General features: G+C 38.5%; 1 long non-coding RNA gene and 1 pseudogene across 1 annotated transcript in view; one reads left to right on the forward strand and one right to left on the reverse strand.

Annotated features, from left to right (window-relative positions):
• Positions 1-363: 363 nt before the first annotated feature.
• On the reverse strand, positions 364-2047 carry LOC100936490 (pre-mRNA-splicing regulator WTAP-like; annotated as a pseudogene).
• Positions 1072-12750, forward strand: part of LOC134761522 (uncharacterized) — an 84113-nt gene continuing 72434 nt past the window's right edge. The window contains exon 1 of the long non-coding RNA XR_010140222.1: positions 1072-1207. This is a non-coding gene — a long non-coding RNA (uncharacterized LOC134761522). The remainder of the gene's footprint in view (positions 1208-12750) is intronic.

Raw genomic sequence — 12750 nt, forward strand, 5'->3', positions numbered from 1 at the left:
ATTCATAAAATGTCTTACATAGGCCAGCCCACTGTTCCAACACATTATCTTCTGGCAGGCACCCTGTGAAGCTGTCCCACATTACTTTCTACTGCAATACCCAGGGACAAAGTGTCATAAAAGTAACAAGTGTCAAGTCTCCTTGTCTTTTATGTAGGTCTTTTAAAATTGAGGCACAGCGCCTTTTCCTTCACTTTGAAGAGCACAGCAACAGTATTTCCAAAATGAAATTGCTCTCCACAGGCCCTCCCAGCCCCAAATTAAAATGTTAAAGAGTACAACAAAATCACCATAATATTCTTTGAACTTAAAAAAAACAACAACTATTTCAAGGCACATTTAATTTAATATCAAAGCGCAATACAAAAGGCCCAAATACAATGAAGGAACACATTCCTCCATTAACACCAATGACAATGCTCTTTTAAACATGTGCCTGTTGAATGGAATGGGGATTTTATAAAATTCACTAAAAAAAATAATGCAGTGAGTCTCATCACAGCTAATATCCTTATACAATCTAGTTGTGAAATTAATGTTTATAATGCTTCAAATAGTTTCAACCTGAAGTTTGATACCACACCTTCATGTCTGCACAGTCCTCAGTAAGATTATCTACAGTTTTTGCAACCATTCAAAGAACAAACCATTGAATAAAACCACATTGATTAAGGCTCAAGCAAGTAATACAGAGCCCCAAACTAAATGGTTAAATATATGTGCTACTTATACGGACATCTATTATTTGATTCTCTCATGACTATTAAAAGTTGGTTCTCAGCAAATAAACCCTTTAAAGGCAAAATTCACCTCATTTGAGTTCTGACCCAGAAGTTCAACAACAATCATGAAGTCCACAGTCTTATTGGCAAAACTGATACACAGTGTCTCTAAGTCACTATGCTCAAGGTTAAGAATGATGCATATTTCATTTTTACATTTTACTGGAATTCTACATGTTCACTTCATGATTTAAAATCTCTAGGTTTTCATTCCTTCAAACTGTCTGAAGACACAGTGTGCCACAGACTTAAGACTTCTGTTTCTCCCTCTATTTTCTTCAAACAGAAACATTTCTCAAGTGTCTACATGTTCTAGAAGGGGAATTTTTCGGAGGTGGCCACTTCTTCGGAATAGTCCGACGCCATCAGGCCTCTGAAGCAAGGGGAAGGGGAAAAGAAAAAAGCTGAAACACAAAGTTCATCTGGTAAGTTTTACATTAACCATTACAAGCTGGACAGTGTAAGAATGTGGCTTTTTTTTTTTTTTTTTTTTTTTTTTTTTTTTTTTTTTTGGCTCAAAAGTCTGAGTCTTGGTGTGGAAACGAGTACTTGGCTGTCCCACCACAGCTTTCTCGTAGTGGGACTGTCAGGGAAGTCTTAACTGGGGAGTATGATTTGTTTACCTATCAGGTGTAAACTTCCAGGCACTCAGTTCATTTTAGGCTTGTTCCAGTTTGTCTTTAGTCTGTTGCAGTTCACCTTTCATTTTTAGGAAAAACAAGTTGATCGCTGGGTCTACCATTGTTGATCTCAGTTGGGCAATGCTCGGCTGCTGGACTTGCTTGAGGTACTGGATTTGAGTAGTACACTCTTGCATCTCTTGTTCCTTGGTTGCTAGTCGCATTACAAGGATGTTTTCCCTGTGTGCAGACTCCTGCTGTTGTTGCTTTAGTTTTTCTTCAGACTCTCTTAGGCCAGTTACATCATTAGAGTTTAAGATCTGTGTACTTGCCCTCCAAAGCTTGTACATATGCTTCATATTGTTTCCATCTTAGAATTAACTCATCTCTTGCCATAACTTTGAAGTCTGTTTCACTCAGTCGAACCTTCTTGGGAAGAGGTTCTTCGTTGGTCATCTTGAATCAGAAGAGTCGCCTTTCAGGCATGGCCGCAGTCACTCGCCCGCCGCCGGGCCCGCCAGGAGAGGAAAGGTGAAGGGAGGGAGGCCGCCGGCCCAGCCCGATCGGGGCCTCGAGGTGCAATGGAGCAGCTGCTCCCCGGTAACACTCCCCGTCCTTTCCCGGGAGCCTGGCGCGAGCTCCGCGGGAGCCGGAGCTCAGCAAGCCCAGAATGGTCTCTTTTGCTAAGAGTTCACAATCTATTCCAACCATTCTCCCGATGCCAAATTTGGCACTCCAGACATCACTTATCCCTCACTCTCTGTTTTCTCTTTCTCCTTGGTTTTTACTAAATTTCAGAGGTTTTCTTGTGAACTAGAAGCAGGTTGTTTCTTCACATACTCTTGGCTTAAATTCAGGAATAAGTCCGCCATCTAGTTCCAGATGTCCCAGAGCTGAGCTCAATGATCTCTCATAAGAGCCATGAAGAACACCTGATCATGAATTCTCTTCCACAGGGCATTCTGCTAATGCCTCCCCACCTCTTTCTTCTTGCAGTTTCAGGCATCTTCATTTAAGTATTTTATTGTTATTGTTAATCAACCAAATGATGTTCATCTTTATCGGCAGGCAGTTGGTGACTGCATTTTTAGGTCACCGTGATTCTGCAAATGTGTATATTTTATCCAGATTAGATAATCGTGACTGTAAAACACAGGACAGTCCATGGATTAATTGATCATCACAGAGTGAGATCTCTTCTTTTTAACATACCAAGGCAACCAAAGTCTGATTATGTCATTTGCCATCACATATTAGATTGGCAATAGTTTATAATTAGTATCTGTATATTACTTACTGCTTAAGTAACTGGTAACAAAAACTGTGTTCTTTAACCTTATTCTGAATCAACAAGTCAGTGAGCTTTAGATAAGGATGGCTATAAATGTAGCTCTTTCCACATCCATAAGCATGGATAAAGACAGGATTATGTAGAACAGAGAAAAATAAAACCCCTGACCTCACACAACATTAAGATCTTTTTAGGAAAAAAAAAAAAAGGAAAAAGTAGAGCAGATATCCTGTGGAACCTTCATGTCCTTCCATTCTTGGAGGTAAAAGGCTGAAGCCAATCTCAAACCACAGGAAACATTTTGACTTGGAGTTACACTGACTGAGTTTAAGTCAACAATTAGCGCCAGTCGTCTGTTGGCTCAGCAACCCATATGGAAATCAGTCATAATAAATTATTTTCTATGGTCTTTCTAATCTTACACAAAGTAATTCTTTATTGCCTTACTAGGTTTATTAAAAAAGGATTTTGATGGCTCTAAATAGCTATCAATTAACTTTCTATTTCCTGTTATAAAATGTGAACATTACAATAGTCTTGAGTCACCCATGAACCCAAGGGAAAAAATCACTTTCGTCATCTGACCTCCTTTACATGGGGCATAAATGTGGCCTTTATATATTGCTAATCATAACCACAATAGGACTAATCATGTTCTGATACCAAGTTAACTTGAGGAATTAGAAGAGTTCTTTCTAAGTCTTTAAAAATCTGAATGCAACCCAGAAGTTACCCAGAGGAAGTCTTTTTTGGAGGGCTTGGTTTTGGCAGAACCGAGTCTGAGGAAGGGGCTTTCTGTGATTGGTGGCACTCTGGTGTTGCTTCATATGTTGCTCTTAAAAAATATTGAAGTTTCTGTTGAATTATTTTTCCTAATGATGAAAAACAGCTGAAATTAATGAATGTTGTGAATTTAAATAACATCACACCATTAGTCATAAATATCTCAATAGTAAACAAGCATATTACCATTAACATTTGAAATGATCAACAGAGCTGCTCAAGCTACATTTTTTACTGGGCATATTTATCAGTTCAAGGTTGGCTCATATTATTGTGCCCTGTCAATTCATATTATTTGGCTGCAAGATACACCAACATATTTTGTTTTGAAAAACTGCTAGTTTTTCTAAAGTGATCTATTTGGGAAGGAGGTGGCCAGAGGGAGGACTGAGGAAATATAGTTAACCTAATTACAATATTGTGTTGTTTTTCCTTTTAGTAATTTGTACAGGATGTCTTGAAATGTCTTTCTGTAAAGAAAATGTAGGCTTTTCCTTTATCAGTCAAAGTAAATGAAAATGCTAATTGATTTTAAATGAAATTATTTAGGTTAACTTTAATTTTTTGATGTTTGAAGGCAAAGTATCCCTATTCACATATAAATGGTGCAAGTCTGACATATGTAAGACTATTTGGTCAGATCACCTAAGTTTTATGAAGAAGGCTGTGTGGTGGGAGCCCTCAAAGGAAAGGCAGGGACTAATGTTTCCCCCACGGCATGCTGCTCTGCCTTGCTGTATGGGAGTCCCAGCCTGCAATTCCTTTCCTCCATTTGATGCCTTAGGGAAGAGCATCCTATTTTCTGTCAGCATCTGCTCAGGAGTAACCTCCTTTATAAGACCTTCCCTAATTTTAATATTTTGAGGTTTTCTACCACTCAGCTTCCAGAGTCTCAGTAGCATCTCTAGTTGTGCTCATCTGATATTATGTACATATCTTTCCCCTATCCCCTTCTTCTGACTAAAAAATAAGGAAATATAATAAAAGTCTATGGCCCCCTTAGGGCAGAGATTATATCTTATTCCTGTTTCCCTCTTTATATCCCATGGATTTAGTACTGGCAGCTATAGATACTTCACAATGAAAAGGCTGTTCCTAAATGGAAGTCATTTTGTAGAAGTGTGATCTTCTTTCAAACACGGTTACTGTGCTGGGAAATACTGAAATTTCTTACCATTTAAACCAGTTACTTGTATGATTCTCTTATCTGTCACGGTTAACCTTGGTTCATAATGTTGAAAGGTTTAAATGCCCTATGAAAGGTGATATGGTTTGGCTGTGTCCCCACGAAAATCTCATCTTGAATTGTAGTTCTCATAATCCCCACGTCATGGGGGGGATCCAGTTGGAGGTAATTGAATCATGGGGGTGGTTACCTCCATGCTGTTCTCATGATAGTGAGTGAGTTCTCAAGAGATCTGATGGTTTTATAAGCGGCTTTTCCCCTTTTGCACTTCTCCATTCTGTCACCATGTGAAGAAGGACGTTTGCGTCCCCTTCCACCATGATTATAAGTTTCCTGAGGCCTCTAAAATCACGCTGAACTGTGAGTCAATTAAACCTCTTTCCTTTATAAATTACTCAGTCTCGGGTATGTCTTTATTAGCAGCATGAGAACAGAATAATATGAAAGGGATGAGGCATAAAAGTATAAGAATCATCCCTCCCTAAAGTTGAGGGAGTAGAATTTTTCCAAATAGATAATACTTCTTAGTTTGTTGATCATTGATGTACATAAACTGTGCATGCTTATTTAAAATAAGGGATGATGTAGATAGGTTGTTTTTTAACGTTAATGTGTTGTAGATTGGCTGAAATACTTATTAAAAATGCAGATTCTCATTCATCAGGGCTTAGTGGGGCTCAGCCATGTGCATGTTAAACAAGGATTCCATGTAAGTCTGATACTGGTGCCAGCCAACTGTACTTTGAAGACACACTACTGTGGATGAGAAGCTTATGTGCTTAGGAACTAGTTTTCACATATGTTATTATGTACTTCTGTATGACTTTTTTTTTTCTCTCATCCACTTAGAATACAACATCACCAGGACAAAGACCTGATCTTTTACTTTCTTCTCAACTCCATTGCACTGAATTCAGCACTCTGCCCTTATGGTACCCTCGGGGCAGGCATGGACGGAAGATCCTTTCAGTTCTTAGTTTATATGAGACTGGGAGAAAGGGTGAAATCTGAGGTGGGTAACAGAACACAGAGGGCTTCACTTTTCTCAGGTGTCATGTAAATATTTCTGGTTTTTAGTACCTGCACATACTAACAGGGCAGAGGAAAGACAGTACTTGTGAGTCAACACACATTTATGCCCATCTTCATAAAATGCCACTGCCTCAGACAGCATCAGGGCTGTTGATCCAATATCAATCTACTGGCACCCATCTATCACTGCCATGCTTAAAGGCTGTCATTCCTGGAGTCAGGCCTTACCTGACTCCAGGGATGAGCCTGAACTCTGATCCTCACTGATAGGCTCCTTGTGAGAGGCTCCTGCCTTTCTTTCCAGCCTCAACTATTTTACCTGCCCCAGATGCACTGCTGTCCAGCCATATGTGACTTCTTGGAGGTTCCCTAATATTGTAATGAGCTCTTTTGCAGTGTCCATGTACATGCCACCTTCTACCTCGAAGGACTTTATAACTTTGAGTTCCCTGTTAATGCCTACTCAGTCTTTAATGCTCAATTCCATTATCACCTCCAATGGGAAGCCTAAAGTGACAAAGCCAACTGTTCTGATGTGTTTAATTTCTCTCTTTTCAAATGCTCATCAGGCTATCATAAAAAGCTAACACTAACTAACCTCAAATATATTAGCTCATTTAATTGTTTTAACAATCCTATGAGGCATTTTTCCATTTTACAGATGAGTGAACTGATGCATTTAGAGGTGAGGTAACTTGCCCAAGTCTACACACAAGTAGTAACTAAAAGAGTTAGGATTCCAACTGATGTAGCCTCTCTCTTGCCCCAAGTTCTAAACATTTACACCACAACTAAATAGTCTTTTACTTGTGTGCCTTCTCTACTAGGTGAAGTATTCTTTAAATACAGGAGCCATGTCTTCTGTTTCCCAGGATTCCAATTTCCTAGAAAACTGCCTAGTCCACAGTAGATATTCAATTATGTGTGACTCGATAAGTCCTTTAACAAAATCACGTGACTTTCATCTTGGCCAGAATTGCAAGGGCAGTGGAAGCCACACACAAAAAAAGGCCTACTCGAATTATCCAACCGGAGCCCATTAAGACCACCTAGTTACAGCCTATGAGGACTTTGGAGAGACTTTCCATTTCTACATTGAAGCAAGAAATTAGTAAAATGCAATAAAACACAACAGTAACTTACTTGAAGTTGGCTTCTATAGCAGAGATGTCAGCTAGGAATGACTTGTTCTTTTGGACTCATAACTATTTCTGGATTTCTTTGTGACAAGGGACATTAGTTTCACCTCGTGTGATGTGAGGTAGTGATGGGCCTAATGATCAAAGTGCCAAAGATGCTTTGTGCTCAGAGGCCTCTGACTATCATTCCTTCCCGTCAATGTTCCCAGATAGCACAGCCCAGTGCAATTTCAGAACAATTCGGTCTTCCGAGCTTTTAGCTTTGACCTTTTAGCACATGCCTGAACTTGAAGATGGCTGTTAGTTGTTCCAAGTAACTGAGCAACTTCATTCCTAACCAAGCACATACTCCATGCTTTTGGGTCAGATAGACCTGAGTTTAAATTACAGTTTTACCATTTACCATGTTTGAGTTTAGACAATATGTAGGGGTTCTTTAAGCCTTAGTTTTCGTGTCTCTAAAATAGAATAAACAAAAATATTCACCTTATAGGGTCACTATGAGGATTAAATGACACAATTTGTATCAAGCATTTCTGTGCAAGGTCACATGTCTTATAAGGCTGGGTCCAGGAAGCAAGTTCAGTTCTTTTGATCCCAGAGCCTGAACTCACAGGCCTTAGTCCCAGAACACATGTTCAACTTGCTTACATGGATAAATGTAGGCTATCCTCATTGCTTTTCATGGTAAACCACTTTTTTATCCTGCTCCAACGGACTCTGCCTTCTGGCACCACCACACCACAGCAATGTCTCTCTAGGTGGTGAATGATGATAGTTGACTATGCTGACAGTTCATATGTCATCAGCTATTCTATTAATTTGCAGTGTTTAAACTGTTTGAGTTTCTGTCTTGTTTGCCTGATGTGCTGAGTGGTTTGGGTTGGCAAGATGACAATTCTCCACAAATTCATTTAGATTTAGCTCTCAAGCTGATGGTGCATTCTTTCATCACTTGGGGCTTTCACTTGGGGTGACTTTCATTCAGTTAGCCAAAAGAAAAGAGCATGGAAAAGTGTCAGGGTGAGGGTTCTATGGACATGACACCATAGTGGCACATAGCACTTCTACTCATGTTCCATTGTTAGAACATATACAGTGTGAACATATAATTGTGAGGCCAGGTAGGGGAGGAGAATGTTGACTTTCTTGAACACCTAAAACTCTTTGCAATATTTATATGAAAAAATAAAAATTATTATTAACTTTAATTTTTCTAATATCAGTTCTCAGTGTACCTTTACAGCCCCTTTGGAACTACCTCTGCACTTTCCCACCATGTTGTTTTTATCAGACTGTTTATTCTATTTTAAATGATTCAAATCACTTTCTTTCATCTAAAACCCTTTAAAGGAAAAGCACAGTGCCAACTCTTTCACTGTTTTCTTTCATGCTTTCTCTCAGAAGGTGGAGGACAAAGGTGAACAGCTAACTTTTTCTACCTTAGGTCACCTAAGATCAAATTATAGCAAGTTAGGGTAGGAAGAGGCCCTAATAATGCTTAGCTCAAAGTTTTGTTTGTTTGTTTGTTTTATGTTTTTGTTGTTGTTGTTGTCACTTTGCATGGAAGAAGAAGGTAAGACCCAGAGAGATAAAGGAGTTGCCCAGGGCTGAACCACAACTGGAGACCAAGTCCATTGGATTCCATTTTTAGTCTCTTCCTGACACCTCATGTTGTCCCCTCTTGCTGTAGGGCCAGCCCTATATGGGCAATTTTACTCATTAATGTTTCCAGAATTTCTCTAATTAACCTAAAGTGTGTATTAAAGCAATAAACTTTTGGAGTTTGTAAAAGATACTGCCAGTAAAATCTTCCTTGTGTAAACTGACTGATTAAAATATATTTTTTTCCTATTTCTGCTTCATAATTCCATACATTTTGAAAATCACTTAGTTTTTCCTGGTGATTTCTCAATTTCAGTGAGAATGAATATATATATATATATATAATCTTAATTCTTGGCAATTGCGTTTAGTGATAATTGTTTTTGTGCATTAGTCATAATCACTTTTTAAGCAGCAAAGCCTATTACTGTTACAGAGTGAGTTTCAGATGCCCTGCAGATTTGAGTAATTTGGGGTAATGCAGCTGTGTGTGGTAAAAAGATTTTACAATGCCTATAAAATGTTGCCTCATGACATGTTCAGCAGTGAATCTGTGGCACCATATAGCAATTTCAGTGCTTTTCATTAAATACCAGATACCATTTACATTGTGCAGTTTTTAAACAAGAGCCATCCTCTGAGATTAGGAGAATCTGCAAGTTGCAAGGCATTTGGGAGTCCTGAATACATGGAAGGGTCTTACAGATATTTTTCTAGAAACAAACGCAAAAACAACAAACAAAACCAAAAACATTCCACATGAGAGAATTGTATTTTGTCTACATTGTCCTCAGCTGCATTGAAGGGTATTAGCACTTCTTTTTCCTTTTCTCATCTCCCCAAAGACGATCAGAAGATCTGACTTGCAGCAAGTAGTTTGCCTGAAAATACAGTTTCCCATGAAAACAGAACAAGAAGAGAATGGGCAAACCACAGTGGATTGTATATTATTTCCTTTAAGTGTTTGGAATCACCTATCTTGGCTTCAACTACCTTTGTCGTTACTGGAAGTTAACAGATATAATTATTAAGTCAATTATTTATTCATTCAAATAATTTACACATATTTATTTAGTCACAATATGTGCCAGGCAAATGGTACAAGCCCAGGATAGACAATGACTATAAAAAATAAGATCAATTTTTAAAAAATTTTTTCTGTCCTCAGAAAAGATCAAAGAGTTGTAGCTATAAATCAGAAGCTCTGGCTTCTAACCTAAAGTCAAGACTCAACTGACCATTTTTACTTGGATGTTCTAACATTGACTTAAACTCAGTCCATTCAAATCAAAGTTCATTATTTTTGCTGAAACCATCTTTTATCTTTGACTAAAGAAAATTATTATATTCTATAACAGAAAAGCACCATATAAGTGTTTGCTTTTTATTAGTGTTATTAATACTAGCACTAGTACATTAATATTTAATACTAGCATGTTAATAATTATCTAAGACGCACAGAAAATAATATTTTTGTTTTTTTAAAGTATTTTCCTCCTTTCCTTTCTTTTTAATGATTTATTCATTTCAATAGGTTTTTGGAGGAACAGGTGGTGTTTGATTATATGAGTAAGTTCTTTAGTGGTGATTTCTGAGATTTTGGTGCACCCATCACCCAAGCAGTGTACACTGTACCCAATGTGTAGTCTTTTATCTCTCGTCCCCCTTCCACCCTTTACCCTGAGTCCCCAAAGTTCATTGTATCATTCTTATGCCTTCACATCCTCATTGTTTAGCTCCCACTTATGGGGGAGAACATACGATGTTTGGTTTTCCATTCGTGAGTTACTTCACTTAGAATAGTGGTTTCCAATTCCATCCAGGATGCTGCAAATGCCATTATTTTGTTCCTTTTTATGGCTGAGTAGTATTCCATAGTGTGTATATACATTTTCTCTATCCACTTGGTTGATGGACATTTGGGCTGATTCCATATTTTTGCAATTGCGAATTGTGCTGCTATAAACATGCGTGTACAAGTATCTTTTTTGTATAGTGACTTATTTTCCTCTGGGAAGAAACCCAGGAGTGGGATTGCTAGATCAAATGGTAGATCTACTTTTAGTCCTTTAAGGTATCTCCACACTGTTTTCCACAGTGGTTGTACTAGTTTACATTCCCAACAACAGTGTAGAAGTGTCAAAAAAATAACAGATGTTGATGTGGATATGGTGAAAAGAAGACAAGATTTTGAATTCATCAGTTTTCCAATTCCCAAGTTCTGTCAAATAGTGTGGCCTAAGCACATCCTTTCTGGTAGAGTGTATTCACCTCTCGATGTCTGCTGCCTCCAGTCTGCCTCCTTTACTAATCCATTCATTATTCTTTACCATGTAGTCTTTTTCCAAGCTTTGTGATATCATCATAACTAGGTCACAGACTCTTAGATTTCAGTTCATGCATCTTCAGCCTCTTCTCTTAGCTGTGATGAAGACTAATGTAAGTTAGGAACTGAAAAATGAGTTCAAGTTCAGGCCCTGATTCTAACCAACTGTGTAACCCAGTGAAAGTGGAACAGCTTTTGAACCTCAGAATACTCTTCTGTAAAATAAGGAGAATAATTCACAACTCAAGAAGTTGTACTGAGAATTAAAAAGAAAAGAGTATATTTAAAAGTCATTTATGAATGTAGACCTCACACAAATGTAAAGCTTAGTATTATGCCCCATAGTTTCTAGCTCAGCACAATAAACATTAGTAGATTAATTGATTGGTTGATTTTAAGGGAATCTCCCAAATATACTAAGGCCCTGGAAGCTTACAAGCAAATATTTGCTTTTATATTGAAGGATAAACCTTTGAAACTGGTCTTATGGCTCTCTGACCAATTTATTCTCTGAACAAAAATAATGGCGTACGTTCTTTCTTAATCCTGATGCAGATACCTCTGTGTGTTTTCTAGAGTTTTGCATTGTATGTCATACTTATAATACTGGGATTTTGTCTTGAAGCTCAGTTAGGTTTCCGCATATTTTAGAAAGGGAATTGAACTTTATTACTTTTTTGATCGATTTAACTAAAATTTATTGAAGATACGTGTAGGATATGCACATATATATTATCTGTGCCATGTAGCGATAAATTCTAGAAATACACAGACAATTTGAATGTATAAATTCTATCCTCCAGGAGCATCCAGTCTGGTAAGGGAGTTATATATGACCTCCTTGGACTCCAGAGACCTGCTCATATTATTTGCTGCGTTTCCATGTGCATATCACTTTACCTCTCTGAATCTAAATTTCCTTAATTATTAAATGTGATTACTTCATGGAACTATATTGAAAATTAAGTATGCTAGTATATATCTGACAGACACACAGAGAGATAATAAATGCTCAATTATTTTCCTTCCTTCATAATTTCATGTAAGTTAGGCCTTAACTAAACAAATAGGTGAATATTCCAGTTTGGAGAAAGAGTCTGACCAGCAGTCACAGACACCATCCTAACCAAGAAAGTTTTATGCTCTGTTCATCAGGCCCCCAGTAATATTAATATAATGCTTAGTAGTTTATTGACTGAATAGCATGTGGCAGGAGCTTTATATGCATTATCTTAAGTCTTTATGACAACTCCAACATGTAGAAAGTATCCGTATTTTCTCAGGTGACAAATTAGGATTGAGGCATAGGTACGAAGGGAGGGGGCTGTGGAAACAGACTGCTTTAACGGAATCCCAGAGTGACCTCTACTTGCTATGGGACTGACCTTGGGTAAGTTTTGAATTTTCAAAACTCGAACATAGCCACTTCAGTAGAATGACAGAAACTTACCTAAAAGGGATGCTGAGATTAATATGGCAGATGGGAGGCAAGACTGTCTGGCAGCTTCTACTCAGTCAGATAGAGTAGCATGTGGAGACTCACACCTTGAACTTTTGCTCCAAGAACTACCACAGAAACATACCAGGAAAGCCGAAAGAATCCACAGATCCTTTGAAGGAACTGGATCACCACTGCAGGCTCCCTGAGATGCCAAAAACTGTGAGTCTGCTTGGTTTCTCAATGGGGAGGCTCGTGGTCTGGGGCAAGTTCTCAGCCCTGGTCACCAGCTGCCTGGAAATATACTTGATGTTGTTTGTTAGGGGAGCACAGTGGTAGTGAGACTGGCCTTTAGGACTGTGAGCTGCGTGGGAGCAGAGTGAGGCCCACGACTGCCGGCTTTTGCTGGAGACCTGTATGATACAGCAGAGGCAGTCATAATACCCCTAGGAATATAACTCCATTGGACTGGGAACCACACTCCTATGCCCCATAGCAGCCACAGCAAGCCCTGCCCAAAAAGAGGCTGAGCTCAGACACGGCTATCC

This window comes from Pongo abelii, chromosome 5 (assembly GCF_028885655.2).
Source record: "Pongo abelii isolate AG06213 chromosome 5, NHGRI_mPonAbe1-v2.0_pri, whole genome shotgun sequence".
Lineage (NCBI taxonomy): Eukaryota > Metazoa > Chordata > Mammalia > Primates > Hominidae > Pongo > Pongo abelii.